This window comes from Aotus nancymaae, unplaced genomic scaffold, assembly GCF_030222135.1.
Source record: "Aotus nancymaae isolate 86718 unplaced genomic scaffold, 86718_ANA_hifiasm-v0.15.2.pri h1tg000007l, whole genome shotgun sequence".
NCBI lineage: Eukaryota > Metazoa > Chordata > Mammalia > Primates > Aotidae > Aotus > Aotus nancymaae.
This window is the reverse complement of record NW_026988418.1, coordinates 1,457,601-1,473,772: the sequence shown is the minus strand read 5'-3', so window position 1 is coordinate 1,473,772 and position 16,172 is coordinate 1,457,601. Positions and strand designations below refer to the sequence as shown.

The 16,172-nt window shown below is 44.4% G+C and overlaps 1 long non-coding RNA gene across 1 annotated transcript; it reads right to left on the bottom strand.

The window, feature by feature from the left end:
• Window positions 1-6,254: 6,254 nt before the first annotated feature.
• LOC110569535 (uncharacterized) lies at window positions 6,255-7,555 on the bottom strand. Its single transcript, XR_002479623.2, has 3 exons — window positions 6,929-7,555; window positions 6,483-6,545; window positions 6,255-6,351 (listed from the first exon to the last, which is right to left on the bottom strand). It is a non-coding gene; the product is annotated as an uncharacterized LOC110569535 (long non-coding RNA).
• Between the last annotated feature and the right edge of the window lie 8,617 nt (window positions 7,556-16,172).

The following is a 16,172-nucleotide window of genomic DNA, read 5'->3' as shown; positions in this document are numbered from 1 at the left end:
TTGACCTTCAGCTGACTATGAAATTTCAGTTCCTGAAATGCTCCCAGCATCCCTGGGAGGTGAGGTTTATTAGCTGAGAATTTAATGGTTGAGAAAATAAAGGTTCAGAAGAGTTAGGAGGCTTGTCCCTCACAGAACTTGTAAGTGATGAGAATTGGAACTTCAGCAAAAAATCTCCAAATCCAGTGCTGTTTCCACAACACCTCCTCACCTCTCCAAGTGAAGGCAGGGGTCCATGCGTGTGACCTATTGCTTGTAACAGGTTCTGTAGGTTTTTCAGTTCCCTTTCTAAGGTAGTCAGCACAGACATCCTTGTCCTATTGTCTTAAGTGTGAGAGGTGGTGGGGCTAAACCTAGGATGTAGGTGTTCTGGATTCATGCTCTGGAATTTCCAAAGACTCTTTGACCTGCTCAAGGACCAGCAAGGTAGAGCATGGTCCCAGGTGTGTTCACAGCAATCTCCCTCTGAGGGCTTGCTTGATGGAAGGCATACCCAGGACTGTTAGCACAGGCAGGTGCTGAAACGCTTCTGAGCTCCTCCCTGTGGAAGCTCTGCTCACTCTTTAGATCCAGCTCCTGCTCCAGCCCTGCGCTGGCCGTATGGGCTCTGCTATTCTTCTGTAAACCATACAGGATGTCTCCAAACAGGGAATTTCACACAGAGTAGAAAGGATGGCTTTGCAATCATGGAGTGGGCACCAAGGCCTCCCCTCTCCAAGTTCCTCTTTCACCCCAGCTCTTTGCGAACATAGAAAGGTCATTTATTGTTCTTTCGCTTTCAATTTCTCAGACTCAGAGAAAGCCCATAATATGCCATTCTATTAGTTGATAGCTTCCAATGGGACAAAATATTCACTTGTTCATTCATTTGCTCATTCATTCATTCATTCATTAGCAGATATGTATCCAGTGTCAGCTAGGTGCCAGGCACTCTTAGGTGCTGAGGTTACAGCAGTGACGAAACAAAGTCCAATCCTCATGGAACTTCTGTTCTGGGAGGGTGACAGACCAAAAGCATATAAAGAAGGAAAAGTAAAGCAGGATACAAGGACAGAATATGACAGGGGTGCTGTTTTATAGAGGTGATCAGAAACAATTTCTGCAAGGAGGTTATATGTGAACAAAGAACTAAATGAAGTGAGGGAGCCAGCTACAGGACTAGGGAGGGGACTGTTCAGCCCTAAAATGGGACCCACTTGACCTGTTCAAGAACACACAAGGAGGCCAATGTGGTCAGAATGGGACGAAGGAAGGTGGGAATTCCGGGAGAGGAGGTCGGAGACACAGCCTGAGGCCAGCTAACATAGACTGTAGCTCAGGAGGTTATCTGCAAGTAGGGATGAGCTGGGGGCACCCTCCAAACACTGGGTACCAGCCACTCTGGTCAGGCTAGACCAGAGTTCAGAAGACTATGGCCAAAGACATATGGGACTTCTGGGTGATGTGAAGTATAGGCTGGATTCTGGTTGTAACCAGAATCTGCATGAACAGTAGCCAGTTCATACAGAGAACCAGAGGTTGGAAATCAGTCTCATGTAGAGAAGCAGGTTCGAAACCTGAGGTAGAATCCAGGCATGTGGCTAGGGAAGCCAGTAGGGGGTGGGTGGATCCGTGGCCTGGAAGCAGTCTGAAACCAGGGCCCCAAAGCAGCCACTGCAGCAGGCCTGTCCCAGGGAAATAAAGGGCCTCTCCTCTAGCAGGGCTGTGCTTGGGGTCTAGGGACCCTACCCACTTTGGTTGCTATTGCAGAGCCACAGAATGAGAAGAGAAGCCTCTCATCAGAATCTCAAGGCACAGGCTGGGCACAGTGGCTCACACCTGTAATCCCAGCACTTTGGGAGACTGAGGCAGGTGGATCACTTGAGATCAGGAGTTTGAGACAGCCAGGGCAACATGGTGAAAACCTGTCTCTACTACAAATACAGAAATCAGCCAGGCGTGGTGGCGGGTGCCTGTAATCCCAGCTACGTGAGAGGCTGAGGCATGAAAATCCCTTGAACCCAGGAAGCAGAGGTTGCAGTGAGCTGAGACTGTGCCACTGCACTCCAGCCTGGGCGACAGGGCAAGGCTCTGGTTCAAAAAAAGAATCTCATGGCACAATGGCCCAACCTGATGAAAGAAATTGGGGGCACTAAAGGAGGGGTGGTCTCTGCTCAGGATCACCTGCTGAGATTCTGTTCCTGGAATTCTAGCCCGAACCCTCTGCTTTGGGCTTGGTGTCTTCAGCCTTCCAGTCTGTGTGGGCTTCTCCAGTCAGGCTTATTTGCAATGTCTTCATTCTGCTATTCTAGAGGGGCTTAGCAGATCCAGAATGCATGGGCCCCAGTTCCTTCTGGGGGCCCAGTTAGGGCCCACACAGAAGCCCCAGTTAGGCTCCCGAGGCCTGGCACAGACCACCCACCATGCCAGCTTATCCTGGTGACCTACTGCCATGAAGGCTGAGAGGGGTCTCGGGAATTAGGCGGATGAGCATTCTAGACTTCGGGTAATACCCCTTGCTCCTGCTACAGAAATTGCATAGTGAGTGGTGCTTTATAGTTTGCAGAACCTTTCAAAACAAAACTGAGGTATATCCTATGCCATAAAATTTCTCCTTTTGATATGGCTTGGCTCTGTGTCTCCATCCAAATCTCATCCTGTAGCTCCCGTAATTCCCATGTGTTGTGGGAGGGACCCAGCGGGAGACAAATGAATCACTGAATCATGGAGGCGGGTCTTTCCCGTGCTGTCCTCGTGATAGCGAATGAGTCTCAGGAGATCTGATGGTTTTAAAAATGGGAGTTTCTCTGCACAAACTCTGTCTTTGCCTGCTGCCATCCATGTAAGACGTGACTTGCTCCTCCTTGCCTTCTGATTGTAAGGCCTCCCCAGCCACAATAAGTTGATTAAACCTCTTTCTTTTGTAAATTGCCCAGTCTCAGGTGTGCCTTTATCAGCAGTGTAAAATTGGACTAATATACCTTTTAAAGTGTACAATTCAGCAGTTTTAGGTATAGTTACAGGGTTGTACAACCACCTGTACTATCTAATTTCAGCATATTCTTCCCACTCACAAAAGAATCCTGTACCTTTTTGTAGTCACTTGCTTTTTCCCCTTCTCCCCAGACCCTGGCAACCACTAATCTACTTTGTCTATATGGATTTGCATCCTGGACATTTCATACAAATAAAATCATACAATGTGTGGCCTTTTGTGTCTTGTTTGCAGCATGAATCAGGACTTCACTCCTTTTAATGGCTGAATAATATTCCATTGTATGGATATGACACATTTTGTTTGCCAGTTGATTCACTGATGGACATTTAGGTTGTTTATAATTCTTGGCTATTATGAATAATTCTTCTATGAACATTGCTGTACAAGTTTTTGTGTGAACATATGTTTTCAATTGTCCTGGTTGCAATTGCCAGGTCATAGGCTAACTCTGTGTTTAACTTTTTGAGAAACCATTGAACTGTTTTCCATAATGGCTATACCATTTTACATCTCCATCAGCAACGTATGAGAGTTCCAATTTCTTTACATCCTCACCAACATTTTTTATTGTCTATCTTTTTCATTATAGCTATACTGGTGGGTGTGAAGTGGTATCTTACTGTGGTTTTTATTTTTATTTTTTTAATAATGAATTGTGTTGAGCATCTCTTTATTTGCTTAGTGTCCATTTGCTTATCACCTTTGAATAAATATCTATTCAGATTATTTGCTTGTTATTTAATTGGGTTATTTGTCTTTTATTATTGCATTGTAAGAGTTCTTTATATATCCTGAATAATATTACCAGATGTATGATTTGCAAATAGTCTTGCCTATTCTGTGACTTGTCTTTTTACTTTCTTGGTAATGTCCTTTGAAGTACAAAATTTCAAATTTTGATCAAGTCTAATTTACCTATTTTTTCTTGTGTTGTGTATGTTTTGTGGTGTCTTATCTAAGAAACCATTGCCTACTCTAAGGTCATAAACTCTGACCATGTTTTCTTCTAAGAGTTTTGTAGTTTTAGTTCTTACATTTGTGCCTTTGATCCATTTTGAGGTAATTTTGTTTGTGGTGTGAGGTAGGGGTCCAAAAGCATTCTTTTGTATATGGCTATCCTGTTATCCCACTGTCATTTGTTGGAAAGACTATTCTTTCCCTCATTGAGTTGTCTTGACACCCTTGTCAAAATTCAGAGTAATTTTGATGCCAAAAAGTTAATTAATAATGAAGTGTGGAACCAACATCTTTAAAAATGTATGTGAGTCAACTGAATTTTGATAAGGGTGTCAAGACAACTCAATGGGGGAAAAATAAATAAACTTTTTGGGATCATAATTACTCTATGACCTCACAGGACCAGCATGTAGAACAGACCCTGGCACAGAGTAGATGCATAGTAAGTGCTGACTTCAGTCAAATGGAATAAACCTAGGAGATAGGCACATTCACTCTTTGAGCCTCTGCTGTCTTCAGTGAGCCCCCTGGGATGGAGAGAAGTGATTTTCTCTCTGGCCCCTGCTCTGCCAGTGACCCTATTGAGAATAACTATTTCTGCGAAACACATATCTGATTTATCTTGTGGTTTTGATTCTGTGTCTGCCTCCTGGGGACTCAGCAAGCAAGCAAGACTTAGCTCCTCTTTAGACCTGAGGAATTTACCTGGAAGCTCTGATCTACATCCTTGGTAGAGATGCAGAGTGCTGCAGGCTGGTGTGTACTTCTCCCTGTGGGCTACTGGGGTGGCCTTTTATGTGCAACCCTGTATGTACACGGATGCTTTCCAGCATTCCCAGACCTTGCCTTGACAACACAAGGCAAAAACATTAAAGACATATACTTGGGAAGTAAAACTTGCTGGTATTCCCATTCCTCAGAACAAGTGTTTTCATTCTGGTGTGTCCTTTCCAGCCCTTTGCCACATACACGTTTTCTTGCATTTGCCAGTACAGCACAAATATGATTTTGTGGTTTCATTTTTTTTACATTATTGCATAAATATTTTCCATATCTCTACATGGCCTTCATATTACACATTTGTAGAACTTCATTGTGTTGCTATGCCAATCCCTTCCTGTTGAACATTTAGACTGCCCCTCCCCAGCTTTTAAAACAATAGAGTTTAAAAAAACAAAAACGAAAACAAATCACATCCCACTTGTCACAACCATGGTTCCTATTCAGATACACCCTGCAAGCCCTGGTGGTTACAGGCTGGCCGGACCCGAAATGACTGCAGACTGGCTAAACTGATTAAGAGATAAATATGTATAAAAGTGATCTGAGACCTCCGTGTCTCCGTGAAATACGAGATTAAGCGGTTTGCATGTGCCGCCTAAACTCTTCCAACTCCTAGTAATGTAATCAGGGTCATTGGTAGTTAAGTTAGTGAATCGGGAGATTCTGAGCTGCATGGAAAAGGAGGAAACTTTTGCCCAGTCGCAAACTAGAGTCAGAAGAGGAGAGGCGGGAGAGCCAGCGAGAAACATTCTAACCGAGAGGGAAACGTTGCCAACAATTTTGCCTGGTATCTCAGAATGGTCACCTGGTGCTTTGGAGAAAACCTTAAATGATACAGAAGTTTCCATCTAGCTGCATCCTGATTATCAACGGACCCTCTGTGCGGAGCCGGGGCCCAGGTCCTGGAGAAATCCAGCCAGGAGAAAGATGGCGCCTCCCTGCTTCCAGGGAGTTCTTCTGGAGGCCAAGGGAGCAAGGACGCACACGGAAAGATGCGGCGGGCCAGAGAGTGAAGCGCACTTGTCTCCTTGTGACTTCTTTATATGCGGGCCCCCCACGTCCCGCTAAGCTCTGCGGGGTCTAGGGGAAGCTGGGGTAGCCCCAGAGCCACCATTGTGCCCGTGCAATTAAACAAGAATGCTCCGACTTGACAGTTCCACTGTGAAAGTTTTCAAATAGTGTTTGGAATGTTTACATAATTGTTGAAAAGAGGCTTTTTCAATGTACCTGTTTACACTCTTTCCTTTTGGAAATTCTTTCAGCAATCAGGCCGTGGAGGGCTCTCAGGCTGCACTTGCCGCCCTTGATTGCGGAGGGAGGAATGAAAGGCCCGTCAGTGAATCGCTGGGAAAACATTCCCTAACAAACGCCCTCTAATGAGGGGGCGCCGCTTTCGCTGCCGCAGCGGCGGTGGAGGAGGGCGCGGGGAGCGGAGGGGCCGGGGGGCGGCCAGGCCGGGTTTTGTGGCGGCGCTCCCCGCGTGGAGGGAGCGCAGACCCCGGGTCTTTGTGTGCAAATTTCCCACCGGGGCCAAGCTACTTTCCACAATTTAATTAAGTGGCTTTGGAGTCCGGCGTTGGCCTAACAAGCTCCTGTTCATGAATGAAAGATTTGTCCCCAGCAGCGGGGGCCGGCTGGAGACAAAGTGGGCCGCAGTTCTCCCGGATCCGGCAGGTTTCGCGGCTCCACGGCCAGCCCCAGCCGCCCGGGAGCGGGAGAAGGCGGCTGCGGGGGCTGGCAGCGGTCCTTCTGCGACGCGTCTCACCTAGCTCGCAGCAAATATGCCATCCATATGCCCAGGATCACAACCGAATCAGCTCCATCAGGCCTGGCAAAGAGGCATTTAAATTGCTAATATTGCACTGAGGAGCGACGACAGAACCGCCTGGGCTCAGCTCTGCAGGATCCACAGAGACAAACCTGGGAGTGGGGGTGGGGGTGGGTGAGTTGGGGAGGGGTTCGGAATGAGGCCAAGTGAGAATCACTAGAAGCTGGCTATTAGGAGGCGCGAGAAGTGGGGATCCTTGGTAGAGAGATGCCAGGAGAAACTGTGGCAGAAATGCGCCCAGGATGGAGCGCTCGGCCTGGTGGGCACTTGGGCCCCTTCCCCATCCATTATTTCTGAAGAGAGGCCAGCTGGAGTTTCCACAAAGGCTGCTGTGCTCCAGAGAGACATTCCCCACCCCCCTCCCCACTCCTCAACACTCTTACCTTTGAACAAGACAGGTTTTCTAGAAAGACAAAAAATATTGGCTGGTTGGAAGAAGGGAGGGGCCAGCTGCCGCTGTGAAATGTTCCTCGGTTGCAGTGGTTGAGGGTCCCTGCCTTTGGCGGTGGTCTGTCAAACAGGTTTGGGATCAGGGGGTCTTTTGCAGCCACTTTCCAGTGGAGGGTTCAATGAGTGTTTTTCTCTGACTGTATTTTTAGAAAAAATTATGATGACAGTTGTTAGGTCTCAGGCAGGCAGGCAGGCAGCACATTCCATTACAAAGTTAGCATGAAATCAATATGTAAATAACCCTTTCTAACTGGCAGCTATTTTTGAAGGCAGAACGCACCGGATGTTGCAGGTTTGTTCCCGTTCACTTTAAATACCTCTCTGCCCTCAGTCTGTGAATGTGCTCACATTTAGAAGAGCCTTTTCCCCTTTTCACTTGATCTTTGCATAGTCCCTGATAGCGGTAGTGCCACCATGAGCTTTGTCCTCAAACCTCCTCCTCCATCATTTAAAAATCAGATTGACAAGACCTGCTCCAGGCTGGGCGTGTTAGTTCCCCTTTGGCATGGTCATTTTTCAAAAGCCCGGGTTGCTCCGGGAAGGGTAGACTCGGCAAAAGCCACAGCCATCCGCGGAAGGAATTAAAGGAGAGAGAAAGCCCGAGAGGCTGAGATCAGGGTTGAATCAGAGATTCAGACAGTCACTGCCAAAATGCATAGAAGTCATTGCCAGGACATAAAAGGTCAGAGGATCCCAACCGTGAGAAGAACCAGGTTAGAACCATGACTGCAGCTGAACAGGAAGACACAGGTCTCAAGGTACTCCTGAGTGAACAAGGGCCTGAGACCGAAGGTCTTTGCATAGTTTCTTCTCAGTGGTGACATTTTCACTGTTGTTTAATTTTATAACTAGCTGTGCTACGTGTATCTACATTAAAACTGAAATACTTCTAGAATGTTGTGTGTCAGGCACACAGTGAGCCTGGTGTGATAGATGGGGTGTGTGCATATGTACGTGTGTGTGTTTATTTTCTGAATTCAAAGGGGAAATGAAGTTGAAGCAGGGGCCTAATAGTAATGATTCCTACAGTTACTACTATTCTGAATTTTTATGTACTTGTGGTTCTAGAATCTTTTTAATATAATTGAGTTGAAATCTGCTTTGCTGGGTCTATGGAGGTAGACCCAGAACAAGGCTTCCTCTGCCATAGAATGGTCTTCAAGAGAGGTGGTGTCTCACTCAGAGATTTCGCTACTCCAAGCTAAATAGTTCTTGTTCTTCCAAGATGGGAGTCCCCTCCCACAAGGAGACCATGGGGTTCACGTGTTGCCTCCTCGTTCTTGCCATTTAGTGCATCTTTGGAATGAACCAGGATCAGATACTCCTCTTGAGGCTTTTAAGTGTGATCTAACTGCAAAAGTTAGACTGTCTCTCTGCAGGAGAAGATGCATTTGGGGTGAGGCTTTAACTTTCTCAGTGCACAGAGCTCTTAGATTGCATGAAAGTGGTCAGATGAGGTAGAAATTTGACCTGTTCTCTCTGGGTCCAGAAGGCACAGCTATGATCACTGAGGAAGGTGAAATATTACAGGGAAGTCATATTTCAGCTTAAAGGTGGCGTGAAGAAGAGTTTTCTAATGAAGAAGAAATGACATGCTTTGAGGGGTAGTGAGTGTCCTACAACCTGGAAGCAATCATCAGCTGGATAGAGGGTTTCACCAAAGGTACCTTCCAACTCTAGATCTGGTCATCCATTCGCTTATACATTTATTGATGGATGCTAGATGCAAGGTGCCAATCCAGGCTCTGTGAGGATTTCACAATAGAAATGAATAGAGAAGCAACTCATGTTTTTTTAGATTGGGATAAAATACACATAACAAAATTTATCATCTTAAGCATTTTAAATATACATTCCAGTGGTATTATGCTCACATTGTTGTGCAAACATCACCACCACCCATAGAACTCCTTTCATTTTGCAAAACTGAAACTCTGTATCCATTAAACACCTTCCCATTTCTCCCTATCCTCAGATCCTGGCAACTTTCTATTTTCTGTCTATAAATTTGACAACTCTAGGTGCCTCATATAAGTGGAATATGAGGAATTATACAGTATTTGTCCTTTTGTGACTGCCTTATTTCACTTGGCCAACGCCCTCAAGGTTCATCCATGTTGTAGCATGTGTCAGAATCTCCTTCCTTTTTAAGACTAAATCATGTTCCACTGTATGTATATATACCACATGTTGCTTATCCATTCATCTGTCAATGGACACTTGGGTTGCTTCTACTTTTTGGCTATTGAGAATCATGCTGCTGTGAATATGGATGTACAGATATATGTGCAAGACCCTGCTTTTAGTTCTTTTGTGTATATACCCAGAAGTGGAATTGCTGATCACGTGATAATTACTCTTGAATTTTCTGAGGAACCACTGTATTGTTTTCTATAGCAACTTCATCATTTTACATTTCTATCAACGGTGCACACTCTCTCCACATCCTCACCAGCTTGCTATTTTCTGGAATGTTTTGATAGTCGCTATTCTAACGTGTGTGAGCTGGTCTCTTAGTGTGGTCTTGATTCGCACCTCTCTAATGATTAGTGATGCTGAGCGTCCTTTCATGCACTTATTGGCCATTTGTGTATCTTCTTTAGAGAAATGTTTAGCCAAGTCCTTTGCCCATTTTCTAGTTAGGCTGGGTTTTTTGTTGTGGTTTAGTTACAAGAGTTCTTTATATATTCTGGATATTAACTCCTTATCACAGATACAATTTGCAGATATTTTTTCCAGGTCTGTGGGCTGTCTTTTCACTCTGTTGGTTGTGTTGGCTGCGTCCTTTGATGCACGGAAGTTTTAAATTTTGATGAAGTTCAATTTACGTATGTTTTCTTTTGTTGCCTGTGCTTTTGGTGTCATAGTGAATAAATAAATAAAGCTTTTCAAACCCTGTGTTTTCTTCTAAGATTTTTATAGTTTTAGCTCTTACAGTTAGATTTTTGGTCCATTCTGAGTTAATTTTTGTATATGATGTAAAGGGTCAAACTTCATTTTCTTGTATGCAGATATCTAATGCAAAATATTCACAATCATTTGTTGAAAAAACTGTGCTTTTTTGATGCCCTTGCTGAAAATCATTTGACAATATATGTGAGGGTTTATTTCTGGGCTGTCTATTCCCTTGGCTAATATGTCTATCTTTTTGCCAGTACCACATTATTTTGATTACTGTAGCTTTGCAGTAAGTTTTGAAATCAGGAATTGTAAGATCTCCAAGTTTGTTTTTCTTTTTTCAACATTGTTTTGGTTATTTGGGGGTCTCTTGACATTTCATATGAATTTTAGGAAAGAGGAACTAACATTTATTGACTCTATATGATCTCCTAAGTGTTGATCATGCAAATAGGATGCAAGGAAGAAGTAAACTGTTTTCTAAAAGTACAGTTTTAAAAGATAAGACATAACAAATAAATGTAAAGAGCAGAAGTGGACAGGTGCTTTATGCATCTACAGATTATGAAAGAAGGGAAGGGAGGAGAAACTGGAGACAGTTCCAGACTACTTTTAGGAAGAAAAGTTACGGTGGAATCTTTGATTTATGGATTGTTAAAATTGTCACAGTGTTTTTCCTGAATGTGGAGGAGTGGACTATGCCAAAATAGCCAGCCCCTGTTTTTTGGTGTTTTGGTTGCTTCCCTCTCATCCTTTCTTTTTTCTATCATTTTTCCTTTTTCCTTTTTTTTTTTTTTTTTTTTTTGAGACAGTCTCTCTCTGTCGCCCAGTCTGGAGTGCAGTGGTGCGATCTTGGCTCACTGCAACCTCCACTTCCTGGATTCAAGCAATTCTCTTGCCTCAGCCTCCCAAGCAGCTGGGGACTACAGGTGTGTACCACCATGCCCAGTTTTGTGTTTTTTGTGTTTTTGTGTGTGTGCCATGTTGGCTAGGCTGGTCTCCAATTCCTGATCTCAAGTGATCCGCCCACCTCAGCCTCCCAATGTGCTGGGATTACAGGCATGAGCCACCATGTTCGGCCTCTCCCTCTTTCTTAACCTGTTGGCTCCTGACTGTTCCTGATGACATTTAAATCATTCAACAAATATTATTATGTACTATCTGCTAGATACTGACTGGGATACAGTGAGGAAAACAGACCCAGTGTCTGGCTTATGGAGATGACATCTAGAGGGAGAGACAAATGTCATCAGATACTTGTATGAGTATATATAATTATGGACTGATAAATGCAATGGAGGGAAAGTTCAGGAAACTATGAGAACATATCATGAGGGAACTGACCTAGTTGGGAGAAGAAGTGTCAGGGAAAGCCGTCCTAAGGGAGCGACATTTGAGCTGAGATGGAAAAGATGAGTGGAGCAGCCTTGGTGAAGGGAAGTATACCAGGCAGAGGAGAGGAGCAAGAGCTAAAACCTCACAACAGATGAATGAAATCTACTCGTGATGTTAAAACAAATAAATAGCCAAGTAAGCATTGGTCTTCAAATCCATCCTCTGGTTCCAAAAATTACCCAGGACTCAGGAGATCAAGACTAGCCTGGCCAACATGGTGAAATCCTGTCTCTAATACAATACAAAAATTAGGGCCTGGCACAAAAGCTCATGCCTGCAATTCCAGCACTTTGGGAGGCTGAGACAGTAGATCACCTGAGGTCAGGAGTTCAAGACCGGCCTGGCCAACTTGGCGAATCACTTGAATCTGGGAGACAGAGGTTTCAGTGAGCCAAGATTGTGCCACTGCACTCCAGTCTGGGCAACAGAGCTAGACTCCATCTCAAAAAAAGAAAAAACAAATAAATGAATAAAAATAAATAAAGAAGGTACTGGAAGTTTTCAAGAATAAAAATGATGGCCCCAAACAGCTTTATGTTTCCCAAGTGCAGTTCAGGCTTGTGACTAATCTATCCTAGACTTGTCATATATTCAGAGATGATTCCATCACTTAATAACCAGGTTTCCAGTGATTTGGGATGTGTGATAATTCAGCTGGTACAAGATCGATGTTTCTTTTTTTACACTGTTTATGAATTAAGAGGCTAGTAAACAAAATAGTCTTGTAAACAAAATTACATGGTGAAGGCGGAGAGTGTTGCAACTGCTTGAGGGGACAAAACATATTCAGGGATATTGGCAGTTTCATTTGCATATAATTGATGTACTAATTATAGATAGGTTTGTCTACTAATTAAAGTAACATAGTTAGAACTTCTACTTAGAAATTTTGGTTAACAAAGCATATTCTTGAAATTAGTAAAATTATATTTCTTCTCTTTTGCAATTTAAATATGAAAGAATGTCTACTTTTTGCTACAAGTTCCTAGAAGTATTACTGAATGAATTATTAGAAAGTAGAGCACATTTACCAATAAGAACGACATAAGTCATTTATTCAACGAACATTTTACTGGTCCCCTACCCCATTGCAAAGCACCAAATAGAACAGGACAATGGACATAACAAATAAGATCTCGGATCTCCAGAGCTTGCCTTTTAGCAGGTGGGAGACAGATAGTAATAGACAGGTGACAGGTAACTAAGGTAATTTCAGATAGTGAGAAGTACTACAGAGGCAGTAAAGCAGCATCATGTGACAGTGAGTGAGGAGCTTGCTACTCTAGATTAGTAGGTCAAGGAGGGTCTATTTGAGAAGATGACATTTGACCTGACACGGGAAATACAAGAAGGAACCGGCTGGGTATGGTGGCTCACACCTGAAATCCCAGCACTTTAAGAGGCCGAGGCGTTGGGAATCACCTGAGGTCAGGAGTTCAAGACCAGCCTGGCCAACATGGTGAAACCCTGTCTCTACTAAAAATACAAAAATTAGCCAGGCATGGTGGCGCCCGCCACCATAGGTGACATCCATCCCAGTTACTTGGGAGGCTGAGGCACGAGAATTGCCTGAGCCCGGGAAGTGGAGGTTGAAGTGAACTGAGATTGCACCGCTGCACTCCAGCCTGGAGGACAGAGACCCTGTCTCAACAACAAGAAGAAGGAACCAATGTTGTGAATAACTGGGGCAGAGCATTAAGACAAATGCTCTAGGATCTCCCGTGGCATAAGGAACAGCAGATTCCACAACCACAAGGCTGATGTGGCTGGAGCATAGTAGGAAAAGGGAGAGAGAGGTATGCAAAAAAGAAGTTGAAGACACAGGCAGGGGTGAGCCAAGAGGAGCAGCGCATGCTGCGTTCAGGAATATTTTATTCTAAATACAATGGAAACATCTGCGTGGGTTTAAGCAAGGCAATGACATGCTCCAATTTGTGTCTTAAAAGGCATTCTCTGAGCTTTGTAGAGAACCAGTGGTCAACGGGCAAGAGAGAAATCAGATCTTGTACCTGATCAAGGACAGGAGTTAAACTCAGGAGCACGTGGAGATGGAGTAATTCCAGTCTAGTTATTTTATGCGTCTTCTTTATTCTCTGTTTCCCTCTTCTCTCCCTCTTTCTGAGCACAACAAACTCCTATGGCAGAAGTTCTTAATCTAGAAGTTATATCAGAGTCATCTGGAGAGGTGTCTGCAAGAATGGTGCCTAGTCTGACCAGGGGAGATTCTTTCTTGGGAAGAAGTTCGATCGTATTTGTTTGTTTCATCTATTCTGGTGATTGTTTTGTGCACTGCAAAGTCTAAATGGCAAAAAGGTGATGATGGGGTCGCATAGAAATTAGGGAGGAGGAAAAAGCACACTCTTTTGCTCTAGGGACTCTCTGTACAGACCAGACGCTGTATACAATTAATTGTGATACTAAATACGAAGAAATCCCTGCTGGTGCTGGGATGGGGGAGGAAGAGCTACAGAGAAAGGGCTCCTGGTGTGTGGGGGTGGGGGAGATCCTCAACCCTGGAGAGGGGTAAAGACCTGATGACCCGGATTTTAGCCTCAGAGCTTTGTTAACGACAACTGGTGGAATCACTTCACCCCTCAACTGGCTGTGTCATTAGTGACTGGCTGCGTATGCCCCCCACCCAACCATAGTTACAGAGAATGAGTTGGCAAACTAGCAGGGCTGGCCAGAGGCAGGAGGAGGGGGCCACATAGGAGGCAGGGAAAAAGCAAATTCAGATTTGACTCATTCAGATTCATTCTTCCCACTCCCACCCCAACCAGGTCTGAATTCCTGAGCATGTGTTCCTGATAACTCATCTTTTCTCTGGTAGATTGATAGAAGCAGTGCCCTGGATTCGCTGGTAAACTAAAAAACACAAACTAAATTTCTGATTTCTCAGGTTCCCATTTGCCATTTCCACCCCCAATAGCTCCACCCTCAATAGCTCCACCCCCAATAGCTCCACCCCAATAGCTCCACCCCAATAGCTCCACCCCCAATAGCTCCACCCCCAATAGCTCCACCCTCAATAGCTCCACCCTCAATGGCACCACCCCCAGAGTGGGGAATTCGGACGTGTATATAGGACTTGGCTGACCTGGCTTCTCAAGGAACTTTCATCGTGCGTTGAGGAACAGAAAATAGGATTTGGGGAGGGAAGGAAGGGGTATAGAAGTGAGAAGACTGTAGATGCTATATATCTACCTTTTTTTTCAGGTTTAAAAATGCACACTAGACTTACAAAGAGATCAACCAAGGGGCAACTATTTGCCTTACAACAAGGCTCCCTAAGGGGTTTCTTTAAATTGCAAGGTTTCCCCAGTGCCTTCATTATTGAGGATCATTAAGTGGAAAAGATGCAGTTGATATGAGGACTTCGGGAGCCACCGGGCAAGCTCTGCGCTCCATTTTCATTAGCTGTGTGGAATATGGGTCATCCGGTTAAGTTCTGACTTTCTCTGAGCTGTGTCTGAGCTCCCTGCTACTCCTGTTGGCCTCCTCATTTGGCCTCTGCATCTTGTGGAAGACACCAAAGCACTTGACATTTAAAATTTATCAGCAAAGTTAAAAAAAAAAACCTAACTCGAATTAAACAGGATTTTTAATCCCCTCAACTGTTACCATCAGTATAATCACTAACAGAATGAAATCAGAATCAGTGGAGGAAAATATTAATCACGGATTTGCATCTATTAACTATAATTCGGAAGAGAGCAGGTTGCATGCTACTGGGTGATTTTGTAAAATTTCTGCGGCAGGCAGCTGCGGGTCACTGGGAGAGAAGGGTTAGGCACTGGAGTATCTGTTCCTTCCCACCGGCATCCAGCTTTTGTGGTCTGCATGGCCTCAGAGGCCCGACTTGCTTCAGGCTGAGGAGGCAGAGGGCTGGTAAGAACTTCCTGAACAGAGCCCTGTGAGTTAATTTGGATGATACAGGAACTTTTGGGGTGTTTTGAGACTGTGAGTGTCTAGTCGTTTTAAAAAAGTATGTGTGAGTGCACAGTAGCTTCCCCTGGGCTGGGAGTTCACCTCTGAAAGTATGAAATTAATCCATTGTTGGGGACCAAGACAAATAGCAGCTGGAGGCCAGGAACAGGGTTCACAGTAGGTCTTTGGGGATACAGTCTTTGGCAGAACGAACTCTAGGGGTTAAGAGTGTGAACATTGTGTTGAAACAGACACAACTTTCTTGCTCTTTTTCTTTCCCTTCCTTCCTTCCTTCTTCCTTCCTTCCTTCTTCCATTCTTCCTTTTCTTTCTTTACCTTCCTTCCTTCCTGCTTTCTTTCTTTCAGACAAGGTCATGTTCTGTCACCCAGGCTGGAGTGCAATGGTGTAGTCTTGGCTCACTGCAACCTCTGCATCCTGGACTCAAATGATTCTCCTGCCTCAGCCTCCCAAGTAGCTAGGACTACAGGCATGTGCCACCATGCATGGCTAATTTTTGTATTTTTTGTAGAGACCAGGTTTTGCCATGTTACCCAGGCTGATCTTGAACTCCTAGACTCAAGTGATCTGCTCACCTCATCCTCCCAAAATGCTGGGATTACAGGTGTGAGCCACCGTGCCCAGCCCAGACCCACTTCTTATCAATGGTGAGACTTTGGAAATGTTATTTAAACTTTTAAAGGTTCCGTTTCTTCATTACTAAAATAACAATAGTTGCTGTGAAAATTAAATGGCACAATTAATATAAAGCACTTAGCTCAATGCCCTGTTCATAGTGAGCATTTAATAAACATCTTTTGCAAATGGCCTCTCTACAGTTTATCTTTGAACAACACGTTGTCCTGGCCACCTCATCCATACCTGTGATTTTTAACCTCTAATGGCCTGAAAGCTTTTTCTCTGAATCTCTCATCTTACTCCAGAACTAACTGTATGCT